The following is a 21,490-nucleotide window of genomic DNA, read 5'->3' on the forward strand; positions in this document are numbered from 1 at the left end:
GTTTAAGAATGAAAAACGGGAATAATATATTTCGGGATCGTTAACAAGATTATTTTTGCCCTGAACATGTCAAGAGAATTTAGCAGCAAATCCTACTATTGAATATCTATGGTGTGTGTTTTAAAGTTGAACCATTACCCACTTTTAAAGAAAAGTTTTTATTGATGTTAGAAAGAAAGGAAGGAAGAGGGAGAGAGAGATAGAAATATTCATTAGAAAGAAACATAGATTGGCTGCCTCTTGCACACCCCCTACTGGGGACTGAGCCTGAAATCCAGGCAAGTATCCTCACCAGGAATCACTAATATCTTGATGCCTCAGGCAACACTCAACCAACTGAACCACATGGGCCAGGCAAAGCATTACCCACTTGAAATATTCTCCTTGAGCCCTAGCCAGTTTTGCTCAGCAGTTAAAGCATCAGCCTGCAGACTGAAGGATCCTGGGTTCAATTCCAATCAAGGGCACATACCTTGGCTCAATCCCTGGCCCCAGTCAGGGCACGTTTAGGAGACAACCAATCAATGTGGCTCTCTTACATCGTGATGTTTCCTTCTCTCTCTCTCTCTGTCTCTCCCCTCCCCCCCTTCCTTCTACTCTCTCTAAAAATCAGCAGGGGAAAAAATATCCTCTGGCGAGGATTTAAAAAAAAAATTCTCCCTAAAAATATCTATTTAGTCCTGTTCACTAACCAAAATGATTACATTTGTCAAACAAAAGTTCATGGCATTATAACATGGAAATCTTTTTTAAAATGAAAACTATTACAGTCTTTTATCTAAATTAAGGGGAGGAAGAAAAGTAATGTTTGGAAGCTATCACTTGAAAGCTGCCCAAGGATTTACATTTTCTAGACCTCACAACTGGGACCAGCCTGTGAGACCATGAACTCTCTCTCCTGTGTGCCCTTTTCCTTTCAGTTGACCATCCATGTCAAATCACTTCCTCCATTACTGACCTTCTTCTAAAGGACATCACGCATGAAGAGTGCAAGGGTCAGTGATGGAACCAGAGGCCTGAGAGAGCCACACTCCGAATCCCAGACCCTGCAGGGCTGCCCTATACTGAGTATCCATGGGCAACACTGACTCCATGTTTCACTTTTCTCTTCATGAAATTGAGGTCATAACCTACTTCGTGTGCTTAGCTATTTCAGAATAAGGAATTATTATTTCAAGACCAAAGAAATTAATTTCAATTTAAAAATGTCTTTATTTATGGGTAGATTTAACTTATTCACAAGAGACACTTTATTTTTCAGCTTTTGTGTTTGGAACATTTTGAAGGATTTCCATTTTAAAAACTGACTTCACTGGCTCTCTCCTTTTCTCTGTAGGTCCTCTGCAACTTGGGATTATATTTGATGGGTCAGAGAAAACAAAAGAGTTTCCACCTGAACAAGATGGGAGGAAGCAGAACAAGCACAGAGATGCAGACGGTTTTCTAGTTGGATGTACTTTCAACGTGAAAGGTTGAGCATGAGACACGATGAGGCCAGGAAAATATGTCACTTTACAACTTAAAATGACATTTGACTCCCTATACATTTTCCCAGTGCTATTATGTATGCATCAGACAAAAACTTTACTGTATGTGGGGTTTTTTTTGTTTTGTTTTGTTTCTTTTCAAGATAAAAGTAGCAATGTCAAGTTGGCAGAAATCCAAGGAAAAGAAAGTTAATTATACAGAATGGATTCAGAAAAATTACAAGAATTCTAAATACCTTCATATACAGAGTCAAGCTGTTTGATCTATAGAAAAAGCTCAGGGATCAAAAACAAACAGGCCTAGATTTTCCTTTCTATCTACATCCATTTTGGAGTAGTAGACACCTTGGAGGGTCTACAGGAAGTTGTGAACGGCAAAAAATATGACATGCATTGTCAGATAATTCACAGATATGCTGAAGCCCATCCACCCACTGCAACTCCTGGGCCAAAGATCTGAAGCGCTAGAATAATGCCTCAGGTGCTCCAGCTGATAAGATGGAGAGACCAGAAGCTCTGAGCAATCAGAACAGGTGTCTTATGAAGGCAGCAGGAAACCGAAGAGCACTCACCATTTTTCCAGCTCTGGGAACTGGGCTCTTTTTATGGTAAGGAACAGCCTTACTCATTATCGCTCAAGGTGAATTCATTGGGAAAATACCTGAGGAAATTGGCAAAACAAGAACTTCACCCCTGTGGCCAGCCTCACTCAGGAAAAACTGCATAGCCAAGCCTCCTGGTGGCATGGCCTTGGGGACTCGTTCATGGATTGGAGCCCTGGAGGTCATTTAGGCCTCAGAGAGGCTCCAAACATGAGTTCCTGTATTTTTACTTTGGTGTGTGCACCTGTTTGCATGACTCTGCTACCTGCTCTACCACATTTTGCTCCATTCTTATAGTCAACTCACGGACTCTCTGAAGTATAGTCCATGTCTCCAAATCTGATTGATTACTGTCTCCTGAAGATGGGCTCTCTTAGGGTCAGATTCTCTCCCCTCTGCTAATCAGCTCTGACTACCTTTGACTTGGAAGAATTGTCTCAGAAAAGGACCGACCATGGCCAGCCTTCTGAAGTTGGGCCTGTCTATGCTTTCCCCCAAAGATCTCATGACACTATATGAATATAACTCCAAGTTTATACCTACTGAGCTAGGACTTGGAAATAGTTTCATACAATATGAAAATAAAACTCTGTTGCACCATGGGTCACTCCATGCCAGCGATGAGTCAATGGCAAGTTTGACAACTGAGTTCATCACATGGAGAGAACAGCAATTTTCAACGGGTGTGCCTTAAGGGTTTTTAAAATATGCAATACCTGACTATTTAGTCAGGGGCACTGACCTCCTTTCCCTTAGATTGTCAAATATTATAAAATATGACAACACCTAACACTGCAATAGCCGTCTGGTGTGAATGAATAAATATTATACCTATTTTTTTTGTCAGATCGGCATTTTTTTAATTTTAATTTTTTGGTGTGCTGCAGAATTTTAGTAATTAACCTGTGTGTGCCATGAGATGGAAAAGGTTGAAAACTACTGGGATAGAATATTCTGACCTTGGACTTCTGTGCCTATCAGTGCTACACAGAATAGACCTTTGTGCTCAAAAGAACTAAAATGTTAAGCAAGCTTTGTTGAAATATCTTAAAACCTTACTTTGGTGATTAAAATGTATCAGTATAGGCCCATCAGTGGTACCAAATGCACCATTCTGGTGGGGAATGTTGGTTAGGGGGAGGCTGAGCAGGTGTAGGGGCAGGGGGTATATGGGGAATCTCTTCCTCTCAATGTTGCTGTCAGTCTACAATTGTTCTTAAAAAGTCTATAAAAAAATAAAGCAAAACAAAAAATAACTTTAATAAAATATTCACATAGTTGTTTTTCCCAGTAGGCCATCTATTCTCAACCCATAATATATTATCACTGGTTTACCTTAAAGTTAAATGTTATCTGTTGGATTATATTGAGAAAGGCAAAACAATATAAAGAGTTACTATAAGGAAGTTCAGTTAGATTTCTTCCAACTAAGTTACTTGCAACGAACTTTATAAAGTTCTTTAGAAATGGGAAAATTATGCTTTAAATATCCATGAGAAATTAGAGGGTTTGATTTTAGCTCCTAATGACTTTGGCCAGCATTTCCCAGAATGCAGCAGAAATGAGTTTTATGAGACTCTTAGAGTGGAAAAGAGTTTTGTGGTTCAATGAGTTTGGAAACACTACACACTCTAGTCCTCAACCTGAGAATTTATTTATAACCCTCACCAACATATTAAAGACACTTGGAAGCCCTGAGGTAAAGAAGCCCGTTTCACTGTATCTAACTTAGCATTCCCCATTTCCCAAGTGCACTTGACCATAACCTCCCTTCCATTTTCTAATTATATATTGATTGCCCAAGGAAATAGTATTCTGTGGAAGAAACTTTGAGAAGTGCCAACTTAGGCCAAAATGCTTATAACCCATCATTGGAAAATTGCTTCGTTTAGAGGGGGAAAAAAATTCTATTTTGAAGCAGTTTGTACAGAATAGTCTCATTTTTATTAAATGTTCTTCAAAAAACTTTGAAGATGAAGAATAATAAACCAGCTGCTGTTATAGCTGGGTGGTGGGTTAAAGTGGATTTCCTTCTCATTTTCTGTTCCTTTGAAAGTCTTTGACATGAACATTTATTTATCCTATATAATAAAAGGCTAATATACAAATTCTCCCTATGGGTGGGAGTTAGACGTGCGCTGACCACCAACGGGCAGTGCAGAACATGGCGGGCATCGGCAACATGGCACTGGCAGTGGGCAGCAGTGGAGGCGCTGCTGGCTCCCATGGGCCCCACTGAGAGCAGGACCGAAGTGGGATGGTGGAGCAGGTGGGTGGGCAGTGCCAGGCCAAGGCAGGTGCAAAGGGAGGCCATGGCCAGCAGTGGGCAGCCACTAGGGATCCTACCCCTGCACAAATTTCATGCACTGGGCCTCTAGTTTTATAATAAGAAAAAATATTTTTAAAAAGACAAATGCCTACTGACCCTTTGGGGAGAATACTGTTTAAATTTTTGAATTTTGAATAGAAGCAAGTTTGGGAGAGGTAGGGTGGCAAAATGTTTTTCTCTGCCTTTTCTGTTCTCAATCTTTTTCAGCCTGTACTTTGGCAAATGAGGCTGAGGTAAGAAAAATGAGAGAGTAAAAGTTGTTGCTTTTACTCTCTCATTTTTCTCATTGTGTATATCCAGGTTTTTGCAACAATTAGGTTGGAAGGACTAGAAAATATGACTAACAAATGACTCACTTCATTTCACACACACCTTGAGATAAATGGGTATTATATAATAGTGTGATAATACCAAGATCCTTAAGTGAGGGCCAAAATACAATTTTTGGCCTGCTGTTAAGAAGGAGATTTGAAAATAAAATTAGGGTTCACCAAGGACTAGATGGCAAACAATGGCCAACAAATTTTTTTCAGACAAGAGTCAATGAGCCACCTTGCTCCTGTTGTTTTGGTCATTGAGTTTTACTGAGAGTTAGTGTTGAATTTTCCCTAAATGTTGCTGCCACAAGTAAATGGTCCAAGCTAAGCAGGGAATTGAGATGAGATGGAGTTCCCACAGAGTTACCCTTTACAACAGTGCCAAGCCCTAGGCAGCATTCTGAGGGCAAGAAGGCCAGCCTTCACCACCATCCCCACACCTGCCCATACCACAGATACCTTCCACCTCATGCCCATCTTTGCATACATCCTCCCGCCCTGCATCCAGTCCTTCCTGGGTTGTGCTCAAAGTTCTAGAATCCGGCCTGCTGGCTCTTTTATATAGCCCAAGAGCTAAGAATAGAGTTTACTCTTTTAAACAGTTGGAAACATTCAAAAGAAAACTAGTATTTTATGACACATGAAAGTTATGTGAAATGCAAATTTCAGTATCCATAATGGATACTTGTTTGCCCACTGTTGATGGCTACTTTCCTTCTACAATGGCAGAGTTGAGTACTTGAGACAGAGACCATATAGCCTGCAAAACCTAAAATATTTAGTTTCAAATCATTTAAAAAAGGTTTGTCAACCCTGGTCTAGACCACTGTTTCTCAAAATTCATTTCTTAGAACCTTACTAAACTCTGTGAGATATCCCTAAAGACACACACACAAACACACACACACACACACACACACACACACAAAAACAAAAACAAAACAAAACAAAACAAAAAAACCAACTGTGGAAAGTATAATATGAGCGATTCTTATGTTCTATGTTCCACTTAGAGTTAATGTACATTTGCTTATTAAATCTCTGATCAACACTATGGTTAAAAAACATAAATTGGATCCAGTGTTTTGCAATTTCGTTTGAAGAAGATTCAGTTTCTCTAAATAACATCCATGATTATATCTATAAATACCCCAAGAACACATCTTGGGAAATAATGCTTTGGATGAACTATTTTCCTTTTCCTATTGAAATAGATCTGTCCTGTGTTCCAATCTTTCAGATCCACACCTGAGAGCTATTACCTTGGAAGTATAAGAAGAAACTTATCTTCCAAACTGAGAACTATTAGGGTTCTCAAATTATAGCTCTCAGTTATATATTTTCATATGGTCCTCATGAATGAATCTTCTTAAAATATAAACTGGAGATAGTGACATTTCTCTTACATAACACATGGCAGTGATGTAGGGGAGAATAGGTAATGTACATGATAGGTTTCTAATTATCAGATCATACAAGGTATTAATATTATCACCTCAAATCAGGAGATTAGCAACAGTCTGTTGGAGTCACTTCAACTTCATTTTCCCCCATTCAATTATCTCTGTATATTACTGCCAAACTAATTTCCTAAAATACGCTTTTAAAAAAATGTCAATCCTCTACTCAATTATTTATAATTGTTCTTTATTGCCAAGTTCAGTGTTTGAAAATTGAGCTCTACACAGCCATTGAGCCCCCTGTAGCTGACTTGGATGATCTAAGGCTGAGAAAGGGCGAGCTGGACCATGGGTCTGCACACTCACACTCTACCTGTCTTATGTATTGGAATCTTATATAATAACTAGGTAATATGCAAATTGACCATCACACCCTCACAAGATGGCTGCCTACAACCAGGGGGTTAGAGAGGGATGACCAAACAACTGAACAAGCAGGCTGCATGGGCTACCAGGCTGACAAGGGCATTAGTGAGGGACAACCAAATGATTTAATAAGCAGGCTACGTGGGGCAACCAGGCCAGCAAGGGGGCGGGCAGTAAGAGGCAGCCAGGCTGGCAGGGGGGACACATTGTTTTTTCCAAAGATGGCCACAATGATATCTCCTATTTCCCAAGGCTCTTTTAGAACCTTGTCATTTCTTCATCAAAAGATAGAATCTATGTATCCTCTTCTTGCATCTGGGTAGATTTATTCTTTTGGCTACCTTAACCAATAGAGTATGACAGAAGTGACACTATGACTTCCAATGCTAGATCGTAAAAATGTCAGCATCAACTTGCCTGTCATTGGAGTGGGCCATCTTAAAAGTGTATGATCCAGCTTCCAGTCAAGTTTGCCCCCGTTGATGAGCTATACCTGCCAACCTCTGCCCAAATTTCAGATTTTTGAGCAAAATAAATAATTGGGGATGGGTGGGATCTGTTGCATAGCAATAAGTAATTAATACAATATCTAGGCAATAAAAATATTAAAGACAAAAGTATCAAAGAGCTGTGAGAATTAGGGTGAGGCATCTTACTGAATAACATGAATGACTTTGAGTATGAAAAAATAGATTTATAAAGCAGACCAACTACTATTTGATTATCAGTATATCAAACACACTGTGCTGCTTTAAGTTTCAATCATAAAAAAAAAAAAGGTGTGGAGGAACTACTGCAATTAGCTCCTGTACTTGGGAACGTTGTAAAAGGGCTTTCACTCAACCAGAATAATAGATGAAGTGTAGAATGTCAGACCTGAGCTCAAAATATTTGTTTTTATTTTTATTTTTTCAGAGGGCCTCACAGTGGGAAATCAAGTCATCTTCTTCAAATACCCAACTCTTAGTCACCAAGCCCTGCCTGGACAAGTGATTCAAAAGACTAGCTGTAATTTTCTTCTTGTGGGACTTGTGAAAGGCATGTGGCCTCTCCCATGGGCCTTTTGTATGTCTTCCTCTCTTACTTTTCAAATGGTTTTTCAGAGTCTTGAAAGTTTTTGACACATCAAAAGAGTCACAGAAATAGACTATGTGAAAGCATCTCCTAGAGGTGATGGGAAATTAGAACAAGAATGAGCCCAGCAGTTTACTGGGAATTCCAGAAGCATCCCACCTTCACTCCTCTGCAGAGACCAGAGGGCTCAGAAAGGCCTAGGAAAATTAGAGGAAAAGAATTCTTACTTAAAAGTTCCCCTGCATCAAATTTCAACCACTTTGAGGTTCAGCAATATAATTTTTTCCTGTGGCATAAAACCAACAATCCCCCCTGCCAATTCCTACCACTGGAATCATTATTTTTTCTCTCATTTTTATCTAGATTATTAATCAGATAAAATGTCTGAATTCTCCTTAATAATTATTTACAGAAAGACCACATACACACACACACACACACACACACACACACACACACACACACACGGTTGGAATTTTGGGGTGAACTTTTAGATTAAAGCATAATATTAGAGAAGTGTACAAATCATAAGTGAGAAAAAAATAAAAAATAATAAAAAGACAAATCATCACTGAGAGACAGATTTTCACAGATCACACAACTGAGATCAGTGAGTAGCATTTGTAGTGGCCTAGAAGCTTCTCTTCCAGCCATTAGTCAACATCCCCATCTACAAGGGTGACCAATATCTAATTCCACCAAATGTTAGAAATTGATGGCCAATATTATTCCTTTCATGAAACAATTCGGTGTAGTGTTTGTTTTATTTTGCTCAGGTTTACACTGATTCCATGGCTTCCTTCCTCTCTCTTCCCAGTGCCTCCTCCCAATTCCCAGAGAATGGCATGCCACCCTTAGAATTCCCCTAGGATTCAATGAAATGATCTGATGAACAATGACAAAGAATTAAATGTCAGGAGAAGACAAAAACAAAGACCTAACCATCATGGAGAAGAGACAAACATTTCCACTCTGCCCTTCTGATTTCCTATCCCAAAAATCCCATGAAGAGAGCAAACTGTTGTTTCAGTCACTAAATTCAGCAAGCTCGTCACATGACCGTACATACCCGAAACACAGGCTCCAAGTAGGGGTACTTTCAGTACAGAACATCAAAAAAATTTTTCTCACGCAGACTACACTTGATCCCATTTTTACGCAAAACCTACTGGGCAGCTGCCCAAGTCTGGAAACAGAAACTGTGTCATCATTATCTGAGTATAAGGGTATTAGAAATGGGTAATAGCCCTGATGCACTATCTCCCATTTACCAAAAATGAACTTGCTGCCAAATGCTCAAAAAGCCAGATTGAACAGATGCACTCAGCAATCTGGTTCTTCCCTTTATTAGCATTAATTACAATCATGTTGCTTTTACTGGCTTTATTTTTATTAATATCTCCTCAAACAAGCAAAAAAGAAAAACAACTCACAAATGCCTTCATACAAGAGTAAGCTTCCACAGGTTCAATGATACAAGCTAGCATGTCTCAAGATTGGCATGATTAATTCTACACACACCCAGCACTTGAGTCAGAAATTGAGTGGGACCAAGGATTCACACTGATTTAGGAGAAAGGTACTTCATGTGTGGACTCATTATTGTCTGTCAGACTATGTTCCACTCACAGTCATATTCAGCTTCCACCTCGACACCTACTGGAAGGCAGAGAGAAACTACCACTTGGGAGCAACCAGTCTTGGCTAACCCAAATGACGTGGGGACCAGTTTCTTTCCAGCACCACTAATCTTCGGTCTTCTACTTCCTGGTTGGCCTAAAAATTCTCTTTAGCTACTGTGAAGCCCCAACACTTTGGGCATCATAAGATAGCATGTTCTTATGTATAGGAAAAGCACTGTTTAAGCCTTTTGTTTTGTTTTACTGCTGCCACTTTGCTACCTCAGGCAAGTCACCATTTCTCCAAGTTTCATTGCATTACTTTTGCCTCTAAAATGAGACGGCTGACTTGTGAAGTATTTTATGGCCTCCCTAGGAGAAGGGTGGGGTTCCTGTGGCACTTTGCACATGCTCAGATTCTACAATAAATCATACCACACACATTTTACTTATATTATACAGAGCTGGTGCCATGCATAAAGCATTATGGAGCTTGTGAGCTTCAGAGTCAGATAGACCTGGCTTTGCCGTTTACCAGTTGTGTAACGTTGGGCAAATTATTTGCCTCTCAAATCCAAGTTTACCTCTATGCAAAACAAAGATTGTCACATAAACCTCATACAGGTGCAAGGTAAATAATGAAGAGAAGGGATGAAGAGATAAGGAAGAATTCAGAAACTACTGCTCTCCTTACTCGGTAAGCTTTTCCTTTATAAACCAATTCATGTTATTATTTTCTTCTACTTACATTTTAATTGGTCTGAAACAAAAATTATGATTCTAAAACCAGACAGTCTACGGAATACAAATGGCAGCATCCACAGTAAGAGGGCATCCTTGCTTTTTCTGGGAGTTCACTCCAAAGTACACATTTGCGCTGTCACAGGTGAAGGCACACGTCGCACACGCACCTCTCTCCACTGAGTCCCAGCCTGCCAAAGAAGGCACACATATTTCATGTAGACCCAGCAGGTCTTCTGGCTTTAGTCTGAATTCATCTCATCGGCCCTCAAAAACATTTGAAAAGAGAAGGAAGTATCAGCCTTTTCCACTCTCCACTCAATAAGCCAGGGGCAGCATTAAGTCGCTTTCATCTTAGGAACCCTATGTCTGTCCGTCAGCAAAAAAGTGGTCCTATGTCGTCACCAGGAGACTGTGGGGCCTGGGCAGCGGGGACTGAGGATGCTGACCAGCTCAAATGGCCTCGGGACATCAGTGCTATTTTGACTTTGAATTTGCTCAGCACTTACACCTGACTGCTGAGCAACATCTGTCCTTCTTTCTCCAGGGCAGGGGCTGGGAATGGGGTATCAGGATCCAAGTCCTGCTCATGTCTAATTCCCAGCTCTCAGGGCAACACTAAGAAAACATTCAATCAATGTGTACTAACTGAATGAATGATTCAATGAATTAATGTGCAAGTTATCATTTGGGTTTTGTTCTTTGCAGCACTGACATTGTCACTTAGCACTTCTTAAATTTGGGCTAACGAGTAGGGAGAAAACATACTTGACCAAGTCCCTACCATCTGCACACTGTACATTTTCTCACTTCATTCTCCCAGCAACCCTATTTTATGATGCAACAGGGAAGTTCAGAAACATAGAATGGGTTCTCCTAAGTGGCCACAGATAATGGGTGGCAATTTCAAGATTCAAATTGCAATTTGCTGACAATAAGTTCATGATCTCTCCATACACTGTGACATTTCTCAGAATTAGAGGGAGGTGCTGGTTAGTATATATAAAGAAAAAAGGGCTTGAATCAAATTGTCTTTCTGCTGAATGGCATCCAATCACTTTTGACAGATGGGGATCTATTCCCATTACAGATACTTTGGAATGGGGACAACCATTCATTCCACAAAATGTGACAGAGCAGCCTCTACGTTGCTGGCATCACCTGAGACAGATAAATTACCCCCATAATCAGCTCTTAAGGAATTGCTCAGAAAAGCTCCCTGACCTCTCTCTTAAGGAAATTATTAAAAATAAATCTGTGTAACACATTTTTGTTTGTTTTTGCAGCAGCAGCAGCAGCAGTGGTGGTGGTGGCATCAAAAGAACAGTAAATCCAAAAGAAAATGGATTTAATTTTAGACTTGTCATTCACATCAGAGGAATATGCGCAGGCACAGAGATGGCTATCATATGTGGAACAATGGTGTGAAGGCTGAAATTCCTAAAAATAGTGTCAGATGCACGTGATGTAAGCCTCTGTAAAGCCCCAGATTGCTGACCCACATGTGCCTCTGTATCATTCCTCCTCAGCCAGGTCAAAACTTTCATGGACTGTAACCCAGCAAACTGCTGGCTGGAAGGAGTTTGAAGGCCCTTTTTGACAAATGCTAAATGCAAGTCTCACAAAGAACAGCACTTGAATATCAGCAACGGTTACTAGCCCCCATTCATTTCCTGTCTCACCTGAGGAAATTTAAAAATGTCTTAAGTGTGTGCTGGAGCAGTGAGGGGACTCTCCACCCCTCAGAGTACATCCCACCCCCTCCAGCCCCAAACCTGTGGGACATACCCATCTACCTGCAGGTTAGCAGTGCCCCGTTTCACCCTGCCCCCAGTGCCTGGCAACTATCTTCCCATTCTCTGTTTCAATGAGTTTGGCTATTTTAGATACCTCCTAGAAATGGAATAATGTGGTATTTGTCCTCCTGTGTCTGGCTTATGTCATTAAACATGCCGTTTTCCAGGTTCATCCATGTTGTTGAAAATGGCAGATTTTCCTCTGTGAAGGAAGCTGAATAATATTCCATTGTTTGTACATAACACATGTTGTTATCCATTGTGTATAAGTCACATTTTCCTTATCTATTCATCCATTGATGACGTTTAGGTTGTAACCGTATCTTGGCTATTGTGAATCATGCTGCAAAGAACCAGAGAGTGCAGATGTTAGATAAAAATTAACTTTTACATTTGCTTTATAACTATAGTAAGTGCATCCCTATGCAAACAAAAAGTTTTTTCTGCAGTTCAGTTATATAACTGAATCACATATATATTATTCCTATTATTGTTGAGATTATAATAATGGAAATTAAAATATAGTATTTACACTAACTATAGAATAAAATAAATAAAAATATTACTCATAAGTTGTTTTGTAAATATTATTTCCAAAGCATTGAGAATACATCCCCTCAAACTCAATTTGAGCACAAGTATATAGTTTCTTAAGTAGCATTAATTTTTTCAACCAATAATGAAAGAAATCATTCCAGAGTTTTTTGGTTTTTTTTCAAAAAGAGATAAAAGGTGGTCCCAAGTTTTCCCATACAGTCTGGAAGTTCTCAGAATGGTTCTGGAATACTTTGTTTGCTAGTCCAGAATGAATTCACTTCTATTTTCAGGATGCAAGGATGGCGATAGTGGGAAATCTAGAAGAGGAAAGGGAGACAGAGAAAGAGAAAAATAATCACTTGCAGATTATTTTCCCCTTGGGTCCACTGGCAAAAATAAGTTCAGCCCTGGCCAGTAAAGTTAAGTGGTTAGAGCATCAGTCCATGCATCAAGGGGTTGCGGATTCAATTTTTAATCAAGAGGACATGTACTTGAGTTGCAGGTTTGATCCTGGGCCCATTCAGAGTGTGTGCAAAAGGCAACCAATTGATGCATCTCTCTCACATCGATGTTTCTCTCTCTCTTTCACCCTTCACTCCCTCCCTCCCTTCCACTCTCTCTAAAATCAATGGAAAAAATAACCTTGGGTGAGGATTAACAATAACAAACAGAATTAAGGTAGGAAGAAGATATGGGTGAATGTATCCCAGGTGAGACCCAAGTGGAGGGGAGGAGAGCTCTGTTTTCAACATGAAGGTCTACATGTTTGGAGGGACCATATGGAGACTGGCTGTTGGCCTGACATTCTGTTGGATGTCTGATGCGATGACTCTATTCTTTTTCCAGTGGTAGATCATTCTTATTTCAGCCGCCAACTACTCTTGTTCTGTGCAGAGAGCTTTCTTCATTCAAGTCTTATTCTCAGAAACTTATTTCATCCTTAAACTTTTCAGTTTCCTCCCATTTCTGATTACTTCTTCTGTAGGCTAGTATTCTTCAAAGGTTACTCCAGTTTTTCATATTCCTTTTCAGCAGGGCTAAGCCTGTCAAGGAGTTCACATATTTTTCTGAATCAATGTCAGCAAGCTCCAGGGCAAGGATTTTTCATCCTTTTTCATAAAAAGCTGGCTCTACTTCAATCTAAATTTTCTGAATATGAGACTTGTGAAAAGTGTGACTTGAGCTCCCACAAGAAGCTGCAGAAGTGGAAGTTCAGGCAGGTCTTTAGGCAGCGTGGCCCCTGCCTTGCACAGCTTGCTGGAGATTAGCCTGAAGCAAGGCTCCACAGAGGTTCACAGCCCCTCCACAGCATCAAGACCCCCCCCCAACTCCACCGTCAGCAGCAACAGCTCTGCCAGGGGCAGTGCCTGCAGCGTGCACTCCATAGGGCTGCATTGGAACCCAAAACCCCCACCTGGCCATTGAGAGAGGGGAAGACAGGTACATGCTCCACAACTGTCCAGTGAATTCTCTTTTCACTTCCTTTTTTTTTTTTTTTTAACTTTTTAATTGGGAAAAACTTCAAATAAGAAAGAGTAGAAATATTAGCATAATGATCATCCATTTACCCACCACCCAGACTCAACATTGTTAATATTTTACATTATAAAACCCTTCTTACCTCTTATTCTTTAATTTCTTTGGAGGAACCAGTAACAAACCATAGACTTAAATAAGCAATAGGTTTCCTGATAGTTTAGTATGCACTTTCAAAAAATAAGGACATCCTGTTACATAACTGTATACCCTTATAATACCTACTTTACAGATGGGGAAATTAATTGATGCCTGAAATCATTGAGGAAGGTGGGAAACTAACGCTTTCGCATATTTAGCTGTTCAGGTCTGTGGGGCAAGGTGTTGGATAGCCCTGAGACCTGGGGAGGCACTCCTTAGGTAGTAGCTCTAAGGAAGCTCACCGAACTCCAGGGACTTACATAAAAAATTTAAATTACTTTAAGAGGAAGTAATATACCATTAAAAAGTGAAAAGACAAGCTGAAGTAACATATACAATTTATATAGTACAAATGGAAGGTTAATATTCTTAGTATATAAAGAGCTCTTCTAAATCAATAAAAAGCTCAACATATTTTAAATAGAAGGGATATTTTAGTAGTCATCCCTTGCTTTGCCAGCCTAGAATCTTTCCCTTCTGTAAACTTTTCCTTTGGGTAAATACCCTTTGCTACCAGATGGAATTGTCAATAACATGGTTCTACCTTCCCTAACTCAAGAATTAGCATGTGACCAATCAGACTACCTCAACCTTTAAACACACTGATTAGTCCAAGGGGTTGGCAGGTTCCCAATGAGCCAAATTTATTTATTTATTTATTTATTTATTTATTTATTTATTTATCTGCACATGATGTTGTATATGCTATAAAATAAAAGGCATTCCAATGTTTTTTATGGTTTTTTGTGTGTGTATGTGTGTGTGTGTGTGTGTGTGTTTGTGTGTGTGTGTGTGTGTTTGCAGGAGTCACTAGCTGTGAGTTCAGTGTCTGTCTGGAGCCATTTTAATGCTACATGGGGGAAAGCTTGGCTTAAAAAACAGACCTTTGTGGAGGGAGGGGAGGGAAGGGAAAAGGTGAGGGGAGAGGAAGAAGAGTTAGGGTATAGAATGTTCAATATCTACCTAAGCCACCGCACTGACTTGCCCTGGCCAGTCATATAGGGGACAAACTCTGAGTGTGTGGGTTAGAGGCAGGAAATAACCACACATTATTAGGCCCCCAAGGTTGTTGTGTGGCTGTGGCATCTTACAAGGATAAAATCATTGGCACTTTTAGTAAAGCCCACATCTGGGTCAAAACTAACAGTGGGGTGAAAAACCACTTACTAATTATCAACAAAGTGAATCTTCTTGTACATTTGGGAGACGTTAGTTTTGAAACATAAGAGGTGGGAAAGACCTCAAAAGTCACCTTGTCCAACTCCCACATTTTGCTGTAGAAGGTCCAGAAAGGGAACCCTGGTACTGGAGGTCACACAGCTCATGCCTGAGATTTCACCAGATCCAGAGGTATTGGCCCCCTTGTTGGTGGGAACCTGTTTCCCTCAGAGCAGCCTATCTAATACCAGTTGGATGATTACACTCACTTTATCTTCTGCCTTGTGAGTTTTATCTGGTGGATGTTCATGTCCTGCTTTGTTACCATCTCCCTGACATCCTCTTGGCTGCAGGCCCACCCTTCGTGCTGATGTGTGTTCAGATAAGCGAGCTCATTTTAATACAAACATAAGCATGTAGTGATTTCAAAGCTGATTTGGCTAATTTATGCCATTGTTCCACTTCATTAAAATGAATCATCAGCATGGACCGCCTGTGTACACTCATTGCAATGAAATCCTCTTGGCAGTCTCTGACCCATGAAACCGGAGAGGACATTTATGGCAGACCAGCTCTTCCCAGAGTTTTGTGCATCTTCCCCACTCAACTGTCAGCCAAATTTCTTTGCTGGTTTGTGTCTTTTCTGATTGCTTTATCCAATAGTTTATCTTTAGGGTCTTCTTCTTATGGGGTGGCCATTTTTGGTCACCAAAGCAGCTGGTAAATACAGTAAAAGAAGTGAACTGATTCTGAAGAAGAGAGTAGAGGGGATCTCTGGAGAGAAACAGCACTATTTAGAGGATTGATCTAAGACACACAGCTCAATGCAAAAACAGTCTTTTTCGATTATCTTTTTAAAGGCATATGTCATGAATGTAGGATGCATTGGATGTAGTCATTATTTCCTGAAGTGATGAATGAAAAAATAAATGAATCAATAAAACAGAAGCCCTTCTTACCGCTTAGTTTCACCTCTGCTCTGCAGATCTGTGTCTGCCTCTTGAGGCTAAATTTAATCAGTTCTCACCTTATTTAACTCAAGTGGTGTTTGACAAGTTGATCACTCCCTTCTCCTTGACAAGTATTCTCTTGACTTCAAGGATGCCACTATCTTATTAGTTGTTGCTTTTGATTCATTGGCTGATTCTTTTTCACATTCCCAACCTCCACTCTTTTTAGTGATCCAGGGCTCAGTCTTTAATCCTTTTCTCTTTTTTAATAGACACTATTCCCTTGCTGATTTCATCAAGGTCCATGACAGCTGACTCCTCCAGTCACTTCTATAGCCTGGCTCTCTCCTCTGGCCTCTCTCCTCTCGATCTGTTTATCCAACTACCTACTTATATTCCCAATTTAGTGTATGAACTTAACATGCCTATCAGTGAGCTCCTCATCTCTGCTCCCTACATCTCTCCTCCTGCCATCTTCCTATTTCAGCTAATGGCCACTCCATTCCCCCCATTGTTCAGATCCGTGGAGTCAACCTTGTCCTCATTACTCAGTTAAAGACAACATTCTATGATAGATAGAGCCTGGTGGAGCCACACGATAAAAGGAACCTGAATTCCTGAGTGGACCAGAGCTGCCCAGCAAAGCTGGACTACCTACCTCTGAAATGTTACATGATGAGAAAGAAGTCCTAACTCATATAAACCTGGACTGAATCTAAGGCACATAGCTTGGAGTTCTTCGCCACAGCAGCTTACTTAGCCTGTGCCCCAACACAGGAGGTGAGGAACCAGAAGTTGTGAATATAGAGGTCTGAGTATATGAGAAAAAGATAAAGAAATAAGACTATTGCTGGGATGTTTTATTGAAAAGATTGTGAGAACACTTGCCTCGAGAGTAAACTGCCAAAATACAATCAGTTCACTGAGATACAAGCCTTGCTCTGAAACAGTACATTTGCAGACTGTTCTCCAGAGAATGGGGAGTCCCAAAGGACTTTGAGGGTGGAGAGGGAGTTGGGAGCAGTTAACTGAGCCCTGTTTTAAAACCATTTCTTCTTGTTGAGATAATATACGCTGTACCTTTTTAAGTAATGGCACTGATGACCCAAGAGGAAGAAGCACAGGTTGAGGTCTTTAATTCTTAAATGGGTGAGATTTTTGTACTGAACCATCCATGCACATAATTCCCTCTTATAACAAAAACCATTACTCTGGCCAGGGGTAATGAGAATAATAAAAGGAAATAAAATATCAATAACTCTCAGTAATCCAGCACCTAAAATATATCCTGGCCTATATAGGTGCTGCCTAGAAAACAGATCTTATCACTTATAGAATTAACCTAACACTTATACTGCTAGTGATGTCCTAAATTTTTCCCTGCTAATCTGAATCAGTGTATGGTTTGGTCTCATATGGATCTGAGTTTGCCAGCTTGCATTTCACTGGTCATTTTTTCCTATTGAGACACATTAACAAAAACTAAAGTAAGCAGGAATTTTTGACTCACATGTCAAAAGCTAAAGAAGGCTACAGCTTAAAAAATGGGTCTTTATTAAAGGCAAACATAAATCTATTCTCAATACATATCTCAGAATTCAATGGTTTGGCTCCAAAAGGTTTAATACAAGAGCAGCTTGAACAGTAAAGTTCTGAAAATCGATAAGCTTAATAATCAAAGTAAAATTTATATTGGATTTTGGAGCAAATAAAATATTCTAAATGATCACTGCATGGAGCCCAGTGAAGAATCCCCCACACTTCCTGGAATGGCAAGGGTACGTCATCTTTAGAGGCTCAATGCCATCAAGGTCTTGGCAATGGACTTTGTTGGTCTTGGGATGGGACATCAGCAGCCTAGGAGGCACGATATATACCAAAGTTTAGAAGTTATATCTAGGTTCTCAGTTAGTATATATTTTCAGCCTGGCTATGAAGATAGAGAAAGATGAAGGGGCAAAAGAAAGTGTAGGACTGGTGGTTGAAGAGATGGGTAAAAACGAGCCATGAGCCCTAACCAGTTTGGCTCAGTGGATAGTGTTAGCCTGCGTACTCAAGGGTCCTAAGTTCAATTCAGGTCAAGGGCATGTACCTTGGTTGTGGGCACATACCCAGTAGGGAGTGTGCAAGAGGCAGTTGAACGATGTTTCCCTCTCATTGATGTTTCTAACTCTCTATTCCTCACCCTTCTTACTTGTAAAAATAATCAATAAAATATAAAATAAAATTAAAAACTAGCTATGAGGTGACACAACTTCTGGATATATATCTTCAGATGTTTGTGGATTTTTTCCCCACCAAATTTAACCACACCATCCATGAGCATATATGAGATAAGTCTTCTTGAGACCATTATATTCGAATTAAACTGGAACACAGTTTAGATTAGAGACAGATAGAGAGCAGATGACCCACCTAAGGCCAGGTGAAGCCACAACCACAGCCTCATATACAAAAGTGGAAGATGGTGCAGGAGGATCCATTTCTGCAATTGCTCCATCTACCCACGTGAGAGAGGCCTCTTTCCAGTCCCAAATTGACTTGTAGAAATATCCAAAATCATAGGTGAGTATTTCACTAAAGGAGATAGAGAATTCCATTCGTGATCCCAAAGACTAACCTTGGCCTTGGTGCAGCAATACATTCTATAAAGAGGGAACATTTATGTGGATAATTCAGATCACTTCCCAGGACCAAGGGGAAGCCCATATCTGATCCCAAGTTGACTTCAAGTATAATTATTAGAATTCCATAGTTCTCAAATGTTTTGCTCACCATCTACAGTAAAAAACACATTCAGCCTTGCATTTTTGTTCTTATACTAGTACTCATATCTTTGTATATATTTAACTGAATTACATTTTTCTTTCAACAATACTTTTTATTACCATGTGTGACACACTTGATACTTTCTATTCTATTCTATTCTATTCTATTCTATTCTATTCTATTCTATTCTATTCTACTCTACTCTATTCTATTCTATTCTATTCCATTCTATTCTAAAATGTCTGGTAATTGATTTTACAAAGTACTAATGGTGTAGTGACATGCTTAATAATTGATTTTACAAAGTACTAATGATGTAGTGACATGCAGTTTTAAAAACTATTTTTAATTACTAGAGTGGAGAGATTCCTATGTCAATCCACAGTTGAAACAAAAGATTCCTATTTCTTTATATACTTAGCTTCCTCTTCTTTAAAATTTATAAAGTAGCCACTCTTTTTTGTGTGTGAAATATTGAAGTATTTATCCTATATATAACCCAGCAGCTTTCAGCAGCCTTATGTCTGGAAGTCTCAGACCCAGATCTTCCCACCCAGTTCTGCAGAAGGAGGACTCAGAAAAGAGATGAGGAAAAGGGAGCAGTATCAAGAATGTGGGGCCAGGCTGGAGATGGGGACAGAAACAGGGCCTCAAGATTGGGAAGAGGTTCAAAGTTCATTTGTTAGAAGGTTCTAAGAAGGAGGATGGAAGAAGGAGAAGAAACATCAGAAAGAACCTGCCACCTTCTACCACCTGTCTTTTGACTCTCCAACCCTAGCAACCTGATCTCAGAGGGTCACACAGCCCTGTCCTACTCAGCCTTCCCAGAGCTTTCCCTGGGTACCTCCATCCATGGAAGTTTTCCTCCTGGTTCTCTGAATCCCCAGCTCAGGGAGCTTCTAATAACCCCACTTCCCTTTCATCCAGCTCCTGCCTTCTGACAAGCCCATGATCCCACTTCCCCTACCCAGCAAGAGGATCTAATATTTATAAACAAGATGCATCCTGAGTCCTGGCCCCATGCTTTCCCAACCATGAGGATGCTCAGTGAGCTCAGAGTATGAAAGCAGGAGAGGCTGCAGACAGCCACACATGGAAATCAGAGCTGGATCCTAAAGGTGACTCTATGCCATAGGGAACAGTTTAAAATACATTTAGCCCTTGAGAGAATGCAAAATAATAAAAATTATTTTTGAATATTTCTACAAAAAATGTATTAAAATTAAAGGCTTGAACAGAGGGTTCAACTTCAGTTACATGGTTTCTCCACATCTGTATGTCATACCTCATCTCCCTGATAAGATTGAATAAGTGGATTATGTCTAGGCTGATAGGGAGTAGACAGGGGAGTTGATATTATTGTGTTGGTGTTATCACCAAGGTCCTGAAACACCTTTGCTCAGAGTTACACATCTGAGGAAGAGTTATTAAAGAATTAAATTTTGGATTAAGAAAAAAGAACAACAAAGCTCATAGACACAGACAATAGTATGGTGATTACTAGAGGGAACAGAGGGTGTGTGGAGGTAGGAGAGGGTAAAGTGGGGAGAAATGGTGAAGGAAGGAGACTTGGCTTGGGGTGGTAAACACACAATACAATAGTATAATGTAGACATGATATATTATGGAACTGTATACCTGAAATAATATAATCTTATTAACCAATGTCATCTCAATAAATTCATTAAGAAAAATGTTTTTATAAATAGAATCAAAGTTCTTCTTGGTTTGTTAGTGAGCCCATGACCCAAAGTGGAGTCCTGCTAGGAGCTCTTTGGATCACATGACTGAGGCGCCAGGCTGAAGAGGGACATCTTACTTTCTCCCAACTTAAAATAAAATCCTGGGACTTTAGTACTTTCTGGCTGGCTGCATATGGTTGTCTATTTACAGATGATCCCTCTTCAACATGCAAGAAAGATAGATAGTCATAGCTGTCCCACAGAGTCAAATCCATTCCCACCTACTCCTCCAGCTTTATGGAAAAGTAAAGGGGGCAGTACTTATCACTGTTTCCCCTGACATGTCCCAATTGTCACATCCAAACACCATAACATCTAACCAAAGAGACATGCCTCTTTCATGCAAATCTTTCCACCAAATTTTTTCTGTGGTCCTCAGTAAAACTTCCTCCATGTGCTATTGGTCAGAGCCAGGTCAGCTACCCACCCTAAATCTAGCATTGGTGTAGTGAAGTGGGAAGGGAATACAATGAGGTAACTGCCAGCAAGATTGAAGGAAGCAATGGATTTGGGGTAGCAACCAACAACATCTGCAACAAAAACAACTATGTAAGTCATAATGGCTACTATTTATTGGCCATGTGTGTTGTGCTACGTACTGTGCTTAGTATGTTATATGTACTATTTCACTTCACTCAGAGCAGTCTTCCTGAGTCCCAGCTAGAACTGCAAGGGAAGTGGGACAGTTTATATAAAGACTCTTGGGGACCCAGGAGCATTGCCCCTCACAGGTGCATGGCTGTCAGGGGTTTCAATTGCATTAAAACTTTCATTTCAGCACTTTATTACAGGGAGCTGAGAACAGTCTAGGAATGCATGTTTTGCCTTTCCTAAGATTTGACTGTCAGTCAAGAAGGGAGCAGCAA

The 21,490-nt window shown here is 40.1% G+C and overlaps 1 long non-coding RNA gene across 1 annotated transcript; it reads left to right on the forward strand.

Annotated features, from left to right (window-relative positions):
- The first annotated feature begins 489 nt into the window (after positions 1-489).
- LOC123652099 lies at positions 490-18,299 on the forward strand. The gene is made up of 3 exons (XR_006741198.1): positions 490-504; positions 1,631-1,644; positions 18,118-18,299. It is a non-coding gene; the product is annotated as an uncharacterized LOC123652099 (long non-coding RNA).
- The last annotated feature ends 3,191 nt before the right edge of the window (positions 18,300-21,490 follow it).

The sequence above is a fragment of the Pipistrellus kuhlii genome, unplaced genomic scaffold (genome assembly GCF_014108245.1).
Source record: "Pipistrellus kuhlii isolate mPipKuh1 unplaced genomic scaffold, mPipKuh1.p scaffold_m20_p_11, whole genome shotgun sequence".
Taxonomy (NCBI): domain Eukaryota; kingdom Metazoa; phylum Chordata; class Mammalia; order Chiroptera; family Vespertilionidae; genus Pipistrellus; species Pipistrellus kuhlii.